We start from the raw sequence: 15,783 nt of genomic DNA, 5'->3' as shown, positions 1-15,783 counted from the left end.
CATCACTTGTCAGCTGTTTTTCTGACTCCATCATTAGTTGGATGGAATCATTGTCTCCATCAACACTAACTGACAGCCTGCTGGCCTCCTAGTGGGCTCTTCACAAATCACTTCTTGTCTTTTGCTCTCTTTTCTAAATTCAATCCCTTCATGCAGCTTCACAATCAAAGAATTTGACCCACAAAGAATGGAGCGCAGCCGTTAATGACGGCGTCTTTTAGCCACCACATTGCGCCCGTCATGGATTTGTAGCTGTTTTCTAGGCTGGTCTTGTCACATCATCTAATATATTATTAGATGACATATTCATCTATCAAATGTATATTTTCTATCTGGTGTGGTTGACACCTGGTGGGCTCTGGTTGAGCAGTGGCTCTGTGGAACTGGCCCTTTGTTTCTCAGCAGACAGAGACAGTGGAGTCACATTGCACTGAACTTTGGATTGAAATTCATCTCAGTGGAGTTGAGCTGCACTTTATGACAGAGCATCAAACATTCCTGCCACTGCATAAAGTTCAGTCTCAGAAAGGCTTTGCTGCATTTCAACATGATGAATGTGACCATGTCAAAGGGGGGGTGGAAGACAGAGTGGGTGGGAGAAAGAGGGGGGGGCAGAGAGAGAGAGGATTGATTGATTTTCAGCAGTATTATTATGTTGACATAGTTTTTCTATTGGCTGGAAATGTCTTGTTGCCAGGCAGAAAGATCAACTCCCCAGTATGATACAACTGATGCTTGCATTGTGGCTACAAACAAAACCAAACAAGCAAAAACTGGTCAAACAGCGCCCCTCAGTGGCAGAACTGGGAGCTGCGAGGACCGACGAGTCATAGGAAGGTTTGAAGGTTCAAGGCCACATTTGAACACATTGTGTTTCTTATTGACATATTATAGAGTGACCTGTCTGAAATATCTGCCTGTTAATCAATGTGTTATTTTTTCAGCATGTGTTCATTTCTCTGTAAAGTCTGCAGTAGAAGGTAGTTTTGACTCGAGGGCGCCCCCTGGCGGCTCTTTCCAGAACTACAGTTGCCATCACTTGTTGGCAGTCCATGATGACGGTGAGAAAAATGTGATTTCCTCTTTGAAGAGCTGCACCTGTTTCTCCCTGACGTGATGAGACTGGACACTTGTTGAGGGATGTGACACTTCCTGTCAGCTCCTGAGGACAACAAGGAGGCCGAGCCTCTAATGCCCCCTACTGGCTGCACTCTGGAAGAGCCCTCCCCCCATCCTCAGGACCAAGTGATCCTCCCTCAACGTGAACACATCACTTCCATGTGAGGAGAGAAGAAGAGACGGCAGAAGTCAGCACTCACACTTCAGTCCTTGAACGCATCATCAGAGACATTCACTGCTGTTGAGTGAAGATGATGGATTCACTGCTGATGAGAAGCAGACTCTCCGTCACATATGTGCTGTGTCTCAATTCAGGGTGTGCACCCTTCAGTCCAAGTGTCCTCCGTCTGAAGGAAGCGTTCTTCAAGGACCCAGCCTAGAAGGACGGACCAAACCCCGCCTCCCCGGTAACCACTGGGGACGGTCTAGCCTTCAGTGTATTTCCTCGTTGCGTCACCACCGTTCCCTCCGGCTGGCCAACCCCAGAAGTTTTTATAGTATCAAGCCATTGGTTCGCCATCTAACAATGCTGTTGGATGATCAAATAAGTAAAATCCTACGTTAAAAACTGGATACTTTATGTGAAACTTCAATATTTAAATTTATATGTCGTGTCTTTACCAGTATTGGCAGCGGGACGGCTTGACTGGTGAGAGGGGCATGATGGGAAATGACACTATTGAGCAGATCAGGACTAAAATATTGATCCGTCCAATACGTGGATTCTCAAATCAATACTCCAGTTATCTGAGGCCTTCCATTGTTTCTCTGGGGTACAGCCAGATAGAAATGCTCCAACTCTGAGGTGTGGGCGGGGCCAAGGCTGATGGGACCGACCAATAGCAAGGTGTTGATTTTTCAACATCAGGTGTTGATGATCAAGCAGGTGTTGTCATCAACAGCTCTGTTGAGTCAGCGGTTCATCTGTATTTCCGGGACAAAGGCCCCTCCTTCCAAGACTCAAAGGTCCAGATTTTAGACACAGAAGACAGATGGTTTGAGAGAGGAGTGAAAGAAGCCACCTGTGTCCACCTAGAGCGACCCTCTGTGAACAGAGAGGAGGACTCCTGCTGCTGCTGCTGCTGCTGCCTCCAGCCAACATGCAGCCAGACGGAGAAGCACTTGGACTTTGAGGTGCTCTTGGGATATTTTCTGATTCTTAGATTCTCTGATCAGTGTTTCTGCTCCCACTTCCCTGAAATCACATGACGCTGTGTTGAGCTGAAGTGCAGCCACGCCCCTCTCTCTCTGCCAGGGTGCATCCAGTGTGGCTGTGGCTCCCAGGAGCAGTTGGAGTGCAAGAGGTGAAGATGGTCTGGTCCTCAAGGATGCTCACTCCATCAAAAGACAAGGGCAGCAAACATTGTGTCAGAAGCAGTGGCAGGAAAACAGTGGCAGAAACTGCACAAGGAGCAGAACACACTGCAGGACAAAGTAGTGATGGACAAATGAAGCTTGTGGGAAACATCCAAGCACTGGAGCCACTGCTTGAAAATGGCTGCAAATGACTGCAAGCTGCAGTAACACTGCCCTCTGCTGGCCACACACACACACACACACACACACACACACACACACACACACACACACACACACACATCTCAATGAGCAGCATTCAGGATGCTGCATTTATTGTAGAGAAGCTTTGATGCTGAAGTATCATTGCTCTGATCACCTTTGACCTTAAAAAGCCTCGACTTGAAATAATCTCTCTCTCTCAGGGTCAAAGGTCAAGGGTCAGAGGTCAAGGTAGGTCCATTACTACTGTTATTCTCATTGCTTTGTTAATTAAAAAAAGGTTTCAACAATAAATGTTGTACACATGTGTATTTTTGTAAGCATCTTTCACATGTGTATGTTCTTAAACGTGTATATTTCAATAACATTTTAATAATCCTTTGTGTTTGATCTTCAATGTCTTTTTTCAACACATTCTATCATCTGCATGCTTTACCATCTCTTTGAAACACATTCTAATAAATATCGCAGTGTTTTTCAACATATTTTTCAATGCATTGAAAGCTCCTCCAGTTCTCCAGTCAACTCATGTCTTCATTCTGAGGCTGCTGGTGCAATTCCTCCAATCAAATCATCAACACATCAACTGTAGTCAGAGACTTTCATCATCACTATGGACACTGTTGCTTTTCCCGCCGCTTCATCGTTCAACTTTGGCTTCACTTTCAATAGGATGCCGCACTTTTCACGCTCGCCTCCACTGCAGTCCTCTGGCGCCCCCCAGTGGAGGCTTTGAAAAGCGCAGGGCCAGAGGGATCAGTGGCACTGTTCAAATCCACATTCACTGACTTTACCTTCCTGTTGTTGAGTTGAAACTCCGCCCACCCTCCCAGTTTCAGGGAGCCTGATTGTAACGGAACAATTGAATCAGGGGTCAGACGGTTGGAACCGGGTCAAAGGTCAAATTCATAGGTCAAAGACGTGTATTTCAGGAACGGAAGGTCATATAAAGATGATTCCACCTCTGGCCTGTTCAGAAGGGAGGAATTATGTCAGAGGATCCAGGTTTGAAGTCAAACTACGTCCCGGGGGCCATATGCGGCCAATTACACTCTCCAATCCGGCCGACCAAACTTGAAGGAATTATATTAATAGTCATTAAGTCATGAAATAGAAAACAATGAAAACAATTATTTTGTTGTGTTCATTATTTAATTGCCATTAAAGCAACATGTTGTCTACACATCCCCTGATATATGTCTTCCTCCAATGAGAAAGCGGCCCCTCTGTCATATTGTAGAAGCCATTATGGCCCACCAGTCAAACAGATTAGAGGCTCACTTAGTGTTGGAGTTGGGCTTGGTTCAAAGTAGCAAGAGAACAAAAGAGGCTTTGCTTCAGAATTGAACCAACAACCAGGATTGGAACCCTGGTTTTCAGCACCACAGTAAGCAGGCTAACCCACTGAGCTAAGCTGCTAAGCAGGTTCCTGAGGTCTGTGCAGGGATGTCACTACATCAATAGACAGCAGTGACTTGACATTGGTGCGTTTCAACACTGGACTCTGCAGGAGAAACAAACAGCCACAGTCACTTTGTACAAGTACAACACAACAAGTGGAGCTGAAGCCTTTTAGATACAATGAAGAGGAAAGAAAATTCTCCTCACTCTTTGAAAATGGAATTCAAACAGAGTTTGAAAAGAGGGAAGGAGGAGCTCTGTGTTGGGAGTCAGCATTGGGCCCCACAAGACCGTCTTCAGCGCTGAGAAAGCAAAGAACTACAGAGGCCTCAGTGCTTCACCTGACACACTGACACACACTGACACACACACACTGACACACACTGACAAGCAGCGACACAGACACACAACAAAGGACAACAAGTTGCCAAAACCAAAGATTCTTCAACTCATTTCCTCATCAGTGATGAATAATAGAAGATCATCAGCATCAAATCAATCATATATAGGTCACTGTATGATATAATGACACAGTTTATAGTCACGTGTTTACCAGAAGCAGTGGGCTGTATAATAGGATGTATGAACAGGGTGACCGATTGACCTCCACAGTGCTCAGGCTAACAAGGTGGTTAGCTCAGTAGGCTAAATCTCTCGCTGTGGTTGTAGAAGATGTGGCTTCAAATCCCACTTGGTACCACATGACCAGGTTTATACTGTGTATATTTGTACTTTATACTATAGCATGTGTTTTTTTCTGGTTTTCAGACATGTTGAGATTTTGCTTGGAGTAGCGCCGTCTCGTGCTAAGCTACCACAGGACTTTTTTAATGAAAGTATTTAAAATTCTTTGTACTTGGAAAAAAACAACATTGTATGCAGATTTTTTCAACTGTTCAGAGAAGAGCTTCAATCAGTTCTCCAGGAGCTGCATCCCATCAGCCCACAGATGGCTCAGTTAATAAGACAACTAACTGTGAATCACAAGGTTGTTGGTTCGAGTCCCACCATGGGCTGAGACTCCAACGGCCCCAAAAGATCAGTAGAAGTGACTTCAGAGTTTTCACGTAGCTCAGCATGAAAAGCAAAATGTCTCTGAATACTGGATGCTTCAATTGAGATGACAAATTGCTCCTCTTGAATTGAAAACACTAGTCCCTACTGAGTGCCAAAACCTTTGCCAATACTCTTTCTTTGCACACTTTATGATTCTTCCTACCCTGGCTTGTGATCTTTGATATACAATAAGACTCTGATCATTAAGATTCTGTTTGAAGACTTTCAATACCTTGTTTCTGCTTTGAATTGCCTCATCACAACCACCTGAGCCTTGGTGGTCAGCTTTTAACTAGCAAGCCCCTCCCTCTGGACCAACCCACAATGAAGTGGCAAATGACAAAAGCAGCCAATAGAAGGCCTTCAGTCAACATTAGAGGCTCCCTACCATCACTCTCACAAGCAAAACAAAAATACACACAATTCCACTGCTTCCCCCTGACAAGTCAACCTCAAAGTCGTAGCACAACACTCCTGATTGGATGATTACTGAAGCACACGTGATGCTCCACTATCAGCAGCAGCCCTGTGCAGATGGCTACTTCCTGTTAGCTCTATCAGCAGCACTTGAGAGCAGCTCTGGTTCCGACCCAGTGACTGTGGAGGCGGGAGACAGCAGTTAACAGAAGCCCTCAGCAAACAATGAAAGGATGAGTGTGTATGAATCAATAACCTGACTGGCCTTAACACACACTGTGTGTGTTCTGCAAATATACTGACTGAAAAAACATCTCCTTATGTTTGAACTGTTCAATGTATTCTATATTGTTGTCTGTTGTTTGAAATGATTCTCTTCCTATGTTGACATTTGACTTTGGATTGATTGTAGATGATGGGAGTAGAACTCTGTTCAAGCCCTTTGGGCTTCGTTCCCTCCTTGTTTTAAATTGTGCTCAATAAATCAATACAAATACAAATATATGTGAGGGTAGGTGATGGTGTCAATGTTCAAATGTTTCTTGACAATGACAGAGGGGAATCTTTTTTTTCCCTTGTCCTGTCTGGCCATCATGAGCAGCAGAAGTGTGTCTGAATGTCTTCATGATGGCTGACAGATTTGATTCTCAAAGGCGGAGCTTGTGAGCCCAGGGTGTGAATGACACGGGTGGGTTCAGGAAGGACCTGATGACTGCTTTGATTCTATTTTGATGGATGAGTGATATTGTGGCCAGGACTGAGGGAGGGACAGAGAGAGAAAAAGAGAGAAAAAATTGTATGGAAGTGAGGGCTTGGGAGAGCAACTGGCAACAATGTACAGGTATTGTGTCCAAACAACAACAGATATTAGTTTACATAATTAGTGATCCAAAAATGAACTCATTCTAATAGTAAACAGATGAACTCAGAGCCGGTGGGGAAGAGGTCCAGAGCAGTGAGCCCCTCTGGCCAGAGGCCACCAGCCCCCCGAAGAGCCAGGACCAGAGGGCTGGGAGGCAGACACCCCTGGATGGAGGACAGGAAGCACAACCTGGCCCCCGGATGGATGGGGACCCCCAGGACAAGAGAGTACCAGAACCAGGCCCTGGACCAGAACCCAGGCCCTTCACCCACTGGACAAGACAAGGCACGACAGAGAGGCTGGTCACATGGAGCAGCCTCTGAAAGACTGCTTTGACTCCACAGACTGGGACGCATTGCAGGGCTCTCACACCCACAACATGGACCAGATGGTTGACTGCACTACGGACTTTAGAAACTTCTGTATGGACGCTGTTGTTCAAGTTGGATCTGGACACTGCTTTGCCAACAACAAGCCATGGAGAACCAGCGACATCAAGGACCTTCTGAACCAGGAGAAGGTCTTCAAAGATGCTGAGCGACAGGAGTTCCAGCGGGTCCAGAGGGAACTCAGAGTCCAAGTCAAGGAGGCAAGGGAGCAGCACAGAAGGAAAAATGAAGAAAGGATGCAGAACAACAATATGAGGGAGGTGTGGGAGAGGATGAAGACCATCACTGGCTGCAGCTCAAAGAGAGGTGGCCACTGTCAGAAAGCTCCCACACATGTGTTGTTTAGTGCTCACCACTTGGGGGCGGTGTTGTACCTCTGTTGGCCACCGTCATTCACTCATTTATTACGTCTGTGCCTGACTGCACCTGATAGCGCTGTCAGTCAGTTAGTCATCAGCCTCCCGGCACGTCACTGCCCCCTACCGGTGCGGCGCGGTACTTTCTGCCTGGCCTGGTGTATTTTCACTTCGTTCACACGTATTTTCATGGATCATTAGAAAGAATACACTGGTCACAAACACTCATTGAATGTATTAGACAGCCTGTGGAACTTCAGCAGATGTAGTACATCAGTAATAGTAGTAATCAAGCATGATAGATAGATAGATAGATATTAATACATTTTATTTGTATGGCACATTTTAGAAACCTCAGACACTTTACAAAGTCATTAACATAATAAAATCAATAGTGTAGTGTGTCTGTTGATGAGCACCATGGTCTTGGCCTGGGCTTGAAGAAGCAACCATCTCCTTGAAATGTCCCACTGTGGATCTCCACATGATCTTCTGTGCAACAGTTTGTCCTGTGAGCTCACTGGAAGAGTCTGCAGAGGAAGCAGAAGATGAGGGTGTCTACCTCTCAGCTGCAGCAGCTCACCATCTTCACCACTGTGCTGACTGGTGGAGGCGTCGCCACCATGTACTACCTACAGCAGAGTGAGTTCCATTCACTAACACCATTCACACCTTCACATCTCTGTGTGTAGGAAGAACTCTCTGGAGCTGCTTCAATGGACCACAGTGACAGACAAAACAAAGCATCCCAGCACTGCAGGCCACCAAACTACCAGTGGAGTTAGAATCAGGTTCTTGATGTCTGAAGATTCTGTCTGTCATGAACAGAGTCGGGTCGGAACCGCAGCGGTACCGTCTACACCGTGTGCACAATTATTAGGCAAGTTGTATTTTTGAGGATTAATTTTGCTATTGTACATCTAGAGTGCTTTTGATCTATCCAAAATGTGAACAAACCATCAAACCTGAACATTTAAGTAGTAAAAGTGAAGTTCTGGCTTTCTTATGAGAATATCTTTATGTACACCATTATTCGGAAACTATTAGTGTGCACAATTATTATGCAACTAAATGAAAAACAAAGATTTTCGCATCTCACTTGTTTATTTTTACATGTTAAAGTCAGAATTAACAAATAAACATTTCAGAAATAATAATAATAATAATAATAATAATAATAATAATAATAATAATAATAATAATAATAATAATAATAATAATAATAATAATAATGAGAGCAGGCCTTCGCTGAGGCTCAGTCCCGAATATTAATAATAATAATTTAAAAAAAACAGTCACCAGTATAGCCACCCTTCTTTTCAATAACATTCACAAGCCTTCCATTCGCGGAGTTTAGTCAGTTTCTTGATCTGGTCAGAGTCAACTTTTTGTACAGCTGCCGAAACCCTGTTCAGAGAGGTGCACTGTTTACCTTTACTCTAAATGTCCTGCTTAAGAACGGCCCAAAAGTTCTCAATAGGGTTTAAGTCAGGTGAAAAGGGGGACCATGTCATTAGTTTTTCATTTTTAAGGCCTTTACTGGCCAGCCACACAGTGGAATACTTTGATGCATGTGATGGAGCATTGTCTTGCATAAAATCAAAGTCCTCTTGAAAGATGCAGACTTTTTCCTGTACCACTGCTTGAAGAAAGTGTCTTCTAAAAATTGGCAGTAGGTCTGAGAGTTGATTTTGAGTCCATATTCAACCCAAAAAGGTCCAACTGCTCATCTTTAACAATACCTGCCCATACCAGTACCCAGAGATGGGGACTCGAGTTAAAGACTCGTACTCGAGTCGTACTCGAGTCGCATTTTTGGAGACTCCAGACTCGACTCGGACTCGACCCTAAAAGACTCGAGAATTGACTCGACTCGAGATCAAAGACTCGTGGGCAATCTTTAATTTTATTTTATTTTTTTGTTGTTTTATTTATTTATTTATTTTTCACAAAACCACCTCCGATGCGCGACGCATCGCGTCACATCCCTCCCTCTCTCCTTCATTATCAGTCATCATGGCAAGTGCAAGTGGAGCAGCTGCTGCTAAAGAAAGTCCACCGCCAGGTTCGCTACCCTTTATATTAACGTACTGCTACACAAACTTCAAACAGAACGGCAGAGACAGAACTGCAAAATGTAAATGCTGCAAAAGGACAATAAAAGAAAAAGGTTCCACAACCAGCAACTTCCTGCGGCACATTGAAAAGGTGCACAAGGAAAAGTAAGTTGTACTCATAGTGTTTTTGCATACATTGTCTAGTTATTGTTTAGCTTAGTGCATTACCAAGAAGAAACGGTCGGGCCGTGGTGTTCAACGAGACCGCAGTGTAACGTTAAACAAACACCACGGCTTGGTTACCGCCGTTTTACAAGCTAGCTTGTTGCGCTAGCTTGTTGCGCTAGCTTATCACACTAGTGTTTAGGGTTGCCACCCGTCTCGTTTTTCCCAGAATTGTTCTCTTTTTTCACCACCTGTCCCGGGAAAAATAAAATCTCCCGGGACACAATTTGTCCCGTTGTTTAGGGAAAATGACAAAACCTCATTTGATTTCCGTCTGTGGTCTAGATAGGGTTGCCAACCCTCCCGTAAATATACGCACTTCACTTTTTACCCGTATATTTCGGGGATGCCTCCGCCTCCCCCCCATGTCCCGGATTTGAAACTCTAGTAGGTGGCAACCCTACTAGTGTTTGTGTTACAAAAATGAGCAACCTCCCATGTTGTTCATCTACAGGTATGCTGAATATAAGGCAGCCAAAAAAGTTTCCTGTGGAGAAGCCCAAGAGGGTCAGACTCAGAGCAGCCTCGATTCCTTTGTGGGACTAAAACAAGGAGTGAAAGACATACCCAGCTTCCAGAACTTCATGTCAGTGGTGGATGAAAAATACTGCCCAGTAAGTCGAAACACCGTTACCAGACGTCTGAGTGATGTAGCATCCGACAAAGAGTACAAGATCAAATCCAAATTACAAAAAGCAGACACTGTGTCTGTGACTGTGGACATTTGGACTGACAGGAGCATGCGAGGCTTTCTAGGTGTAACGGCCCACTTCATGGAAATGGAGAAGAACAGTGTCTCAAGACTGCAGACAGTTCTCTTAAGTTGTGATAGATTCACAGGTTCACACACTGCAATCAGAATCAGTGAACAATTTGAGGAGATATGTGACAAATTTAATGTAAAACACAAATTAGATTACATTATCAGTGATAACGCTTCAAATATGAAGAAGGCCTTTACAGTTTGTTTCCCCTCAACAACTAGAGCTGAGAGGCATGAGTTGGATGACGAGGGTGAAGATGATGATGAGCTAGAAAATGATGACTTATGGGAGGATACAGGTGAAACCCTCCAAGAAGATGTGGACACCATCCAGAGTAGCTGCCGGCAACAGCGGCTGCAGTGCTTTGCCCATTCATTGCAGCTCGTCGTGCGAGATGGACTGAAAGAGACCAAAATTATTAACTGTGCATTGGCAAAGGTGACAAAATTCTGCAGTTTACTTCATACAACTTGTGGACTTAAGGAAGCTTTTAAGAAAACGTATGGAGCCAATCGGAGCATCCCCTCTGCTGTAGCAACTCGTTGGAACTCGACTCTCCGCCTTGTACAGGCAGTCACTGACCTTGATCCCCAAAGCCTTAACACTCTCCTGGAAGATGAAAGACACAAAAGCCTGTGCCTAACAGGCAGAGAGTTGAGCCAGCGGAAAGAGCTTGTGGAAATTCTGGGCCCGTTTCTTCAAGCAACAGATCTCACACAAGCAGAGAAGGTGGTTACTCTCAGTGCGGCTCTCCCTAGCATTCTATCACTCAACAGCCACCTCAACAGTATGCAGAAGAAAGCTCATTACCTGCGCGGTTTAGTGAAAGCCCTACAGCAGTCCCTCCAACGCCGTTTTCAGGTATGATGGGAGCTATAAAAAGAAAACATTTTCACCCACTTCTTTACTTCTGTAAACCTGTGATCTGACCGTAAAGCTGAATTTGATGATCTGATTTTGTTTCAGGGGATGTTCGTAAATGTCAGAATGGAGGAGTCGGACAAGCCTGCAGGAGACCTGCCCTTTGGAGATAAGGTTTACATGATGGCTGCACTACTGGACCCATACTACTGCCTCTTTTGGCTGGAGCATGATGTTCCCATCCCAAATGATGTCAAGAGTGATGTGAAGGAGATGGTAATGGGTAAGTTTACTTGTGATAGATTCCTTAACTTATATATTCCTTAATTTAATCATCACTATTTGTATAACTAAGATCATGATCTGATGAACATAATCTAACTAACCATGTTTTTTGTGGACATTTTTCAGATCATGTCTTGGCTGATGCTTCTCAAGTCACTGTACGTCAAGAGAACAGCAGCGGTGGTGAAGATGACAAGGAGCAGTCACCGACACCTGCCAAAGTTCCTCGCCTGTTCTCAGCCTATCGGAAGAAAAGCAAGAAGAACCCAGACCATGCCTCATCTGTCAGGGCTGAACTCAAGCGCTACATCCAGAATTCGGAGTCCACTGCGGCCGATGAAGAAGAAACGCAAACAGACTGTCTGGAATTCTGGAATCGACATACTAAGGGTTTCCCCAGACTTCATAGGGTGGCTATGAGAGTGCTTAGTGTCCCTGCTACCAGTGCACCAGTAGAGAGGGTATTTATTCACGGAGGTATTAGTATTATAATGCGCCCGCACAGAGCCAGGCTTAGTGCAACAAACCTGTCATGCTTAATTTTTCTGAAATGTAACAAGCATGTTGCATAATTTTTGATGGTCTTTCAGCGACTGAGAGGCAGCCTAATAATTTTTGAAATGTAACTTAAGTTCAGTTGCATCATTTTTCAGTCTTTCAGCCACTGAGAGGCAGCCTAATATTTTTTTTAAATGTATCTAAGTTCAGTTGCATAATTTTGATGGTCTTTCAGCCACTGAGAGGCAGCCTAATATTTTTTTTAAATGTAACTTAAGTTCAGTTGTATAATTTTTCAGTCTTTCGGCCACTGAGAGGCAGCCTAATGTTTTTTTTTTAAATGTAACTAAGTTCACCTTCTTGGAGGCTTTCTTTCTTTTCTTTTTTCCACACATGGGTTAGTTTAGTAATAGTTAAGGCCCATGGAAAGGACAGACAGTTTTACTACTTTATTTTATCTATTTTATTATTTAATATTATTTATTATTATAAATGCCATCTATTTTTTTTTTTTTTTTTTAAAAAGTCTGAATAAAAATACAAATTTGGATATACTGTATTTCAGCCAGAGGCTATGTCATTTTATATATGTGTGTGTGTGTGTGTGTGTGTGTGTGTGTGTGTGTGTGTGTGTGTGTGTGTGTGTGTGTGTGTGTGTGTGTGTAAAGACTCGTGACTCGACTCGGACTCTAAATCAAAGACTCGCGACTCGACGAGTCTTGCCCCTTAAAGACTCGAGAATTGACTCGACTCGAGGCCGAAGACTCGTGACTCGACTCGGACTCTAAATCAAAGGCTCGTGGGCATCTCTGCCAGTACCCCACCGCCATCTTGCTGGCATCTGAGTCGAAGTGGAGCTCTGTAGCCATTACTGATCCAACCACGGGCCCTTCAATCCTTTCCAACAAGAGTCACTCTCATCTCATCAGTCCACAAAACCTTTGAAGAATCTGTCTTCAGATATTTCTTGGCCCATTCTTGACGTTTCAACTTGTGTGTCTTGTTCAGAGGTGGTCGGGTTTCAGCCTTTCTGACCTTGGCCATGTCTCTGAGAACTAAATACCTTGTACTTCTTGACACTCCAGGTAGGTTGCAGTTGTGAAATATTGCAGAACTGGAGGATAATGGGTTCCTGGTGGCTTCAAGTTTGTTTCTTCTCAATTTTTTGCGGTTAAATTGCATCTTTTCTTCTCAACACGTTTCTTGCAACCCTGTTGACCATTTGCTACAAAACGTTTGATGGTTCTGTGATCACGCCCCAATATCTTAGATATTTCAAGTGTGCTGCATCCCTCTGAAAGACCTTTTTACAATTTTTGACTTTTCAGAGTCAGTCAAATCTCTTTTTTGGCCCATTTTTCCCGAGGAGAAGAATCTGCCTAATAATTATGCACACCTTGATATAGGGCGTTGATGTCCTTAGGCCACACCCTCCCTCGTTATACAAATACACATCATCTAATATGCATTATATCCTCTTAGCATTCAAGTTTATACAGCTTGGGGTTGGAAATTAAGGATAAAATGATCATATGGTCAAAATAGTCACTTGCCTAATAATTGTGCACACGGTGTATATATGGATCTATCTACTACTAACTCTCAAAAAACTGACAACCAACAGCAACAAAACCAACCTACTATGCAATTTTTTTTTTGAAATTAGCGCCATTAAATAGGGATGCCCTATTTGCATGCAGTCAGCCATGTTTCACCTCCAGTCAACACGCAGTGGTTCACATGAAGGTCCAAGAGGCCTACAGACCTACACTGAGTCTGGACGTGGCAGTACAGTTGGATCATTGTCTTTGTTGTGTTGTTTGGTCATTGTGATCCAATGTAATGTGAGAGAAGGACGAGTGCAGTTATATTGGAGTGAGTTATTTAGAGTGTAATAGAAGTTATAATGCAGAGTCTGTTTTTATGAAATGTTCTATCACCTGGCAACCATCCATCCATCCATCCATCCATCCATCCATCTTCTACTGCCGTATCTGGAGTCAGGTCTCGGGGGCAGCAGCCTCAGCAGAGACCCCCAGACTTCCCTGGACCCAGTCACCTCCTCCAGCTCCTCCAGTGGGACCCCAAGGCTTCCCAGTCCAGCCCAGAGACCTGGTCCCTCCAGCAGGGTCTCCTCCTGGTGGGACATGCCTGGAACACCTCCCCAGGGAGGCGTCCTAAACAAGACCCTGAGATGCTGGAACTCCTCCCCCTGAGGCAGGGCCTCCCCACCGACCCAGAGAGGGCAAACCACCTCATATCCAGCATTGATTTATCTGTTGGTAATTAATTATAATGTATCATTTATTTTATTTAAATTATATTTGAACTGAATTGGATTTGTTTGTAAAAGTGAGATTTATTTTCATTGATTCATGTGGTTTATGTTGAGACCGAGTGGAGAAGTGGGTATGGCCTACAGAAGGTTTGAGTACACAAGTTATTCAGATATGGAGAATCCCCATGGTAGGACTTCAGGAGATATATAATCAAAGTGTTAAAGCAGCAGAAATGAAACGTCAGTTGAGGTCAAGGTTACACAGGTCAGAGGTTGTGATGGCTTTTATTGTCAGAATATTGAATCATTGAAATATAATGTTTGAGCTCGTAACAAAGTTAGGATGATATAACATAATCACATAAAATAAATGATCTGGTTTCCTTCTGATTCATTGACGTCCTTCTGAAATCTCCACACAAACATCTGGCAAGCATCAAAACCATGAATTATTTTGAGGGAAACTTCTTTTGTCTTACTTATAATTCAATAATGATTTGAGTTCCCATCACAGGTGTTGTGAATCACTTTATCTTTTCCACATGATTTCCTTATTTAAGATCATGAAGCAGAAATAAAGTCTCTTGAAAAGTATTTTTCACCTCCAAAATGAAGATGTTATACAACTCTGAAGTGAGAGCAGAGCAGTGTGTTGTTGATGTGTGGAACCTTCATGCTGAGATGTTCCAGCCGTGGATGATGAGAGCAGAAGCAGTGGTTGTGTTGCTGCTGCCTTCACTGAGCAGCTGCTCCAAGTCCTGCTTCTTCCACTGAGGATTCAGCTCCACCAGTGGCTTCTGGGACGTCTCTCCCAGTAACCACAGCAGCTTGTAGGGAGAAGCAGTCCGCCAGCCACCAGGCTGCACTGGGGTCAAAGGTCGTGACACACCCACACAGTGTTGGTGCGTGCAGCTTGCTGTTTGGCTCCACTGGTTGTAGTTCTGTCAGCCACCAGTAGATGGAGCGCTCCTCTTCCCTCTCCTCATCCTCACCACCACCTGCAAAGATAAGAAGAGACAGCAGGAGTCAGGACTCAGGGTCCTTGAACGCATCATCACAGAGACGTTGACTGTTGATGGAGATGATGGAGTGACTGGTGAGAAGAAGCAGACTTTCAGTCACATGTCAAGTGTGGAACATCAGAAGGTCATGTGACCATGGAGTGTTGGACTGATACTGAGGCCTGATGAAGATGAACTGATCAATAACTGGGTGGTGAACTGAGAGAAGAAGCAGTTTGGCAGCAGATGTTGGATGAATGAGGAGCAGCTGGACGTCACCATCCTCCTCTCACACTGTGACTGGGAACACTGGACCTCTGCTGTGGGATCAACTGGCTTTGGTGCTGGAACCATCATCCACTGCTTCCAAACCAGTACTGACCTCACACTCTTCAGTTGATGGTCACTGCTGTAGACAAGATCCATCAGTGGCTCCTTCACTGATGACTCCTTCAGGGGGTTCATATTCAGGTCCAGCTCTCTGAGGTGGGAGGGGTTGGACTTCAGAGCTGAGAGCAGCCAATCACAGCTGAGCTCTGACAAATTGCAGCCCCACAACCTGAACAGAGAATAAATGATGGAGTTTATAATGATAGAGAGTTTTTCCTGGGTGTCATCACTCTGAAAATCAAAGTGAAATGTCCATCTCAGCATCTGCAATCTGCAATCTGACCACTAGATGGGAGGATTTTACCC

General features: G+C 44.3%; 1 protein-coding gene across 2 annotated transcripts in view; it reads right to left on the bottom strand.

The window, feature by feature from the left end:
* Positions 1-15,783, bottom strand: part of LOC142887998 (NLR family CARD domain-containing protein 3-like) — a 307,344-nt gene that overhangs the window by 218,354 nt on the left and 73,207 nt on the right. The window lies entirely within an intron of this gene.

This window comes from Nelusetta ayraudi, unplaced genomic scaffold (assembly GCF_046127955.1).
Source record: "Nelusetta ayraudi isolate G7.1 ecotype Tasmania unplaced genomic scaffold, CSIRO-AGI_Nayr_v1 ptg000018l, whole genome shotgun sequence".
NCBI lineage: Eukaryota > Metazoa > Chordata > Actinopteri > Tetraodontiformes > Monacanthidae > Nelusetta > Nelusetta ayraudi.
This window is presented reverse-complemented; position numbering and strand designations above follow the sequence as displayed.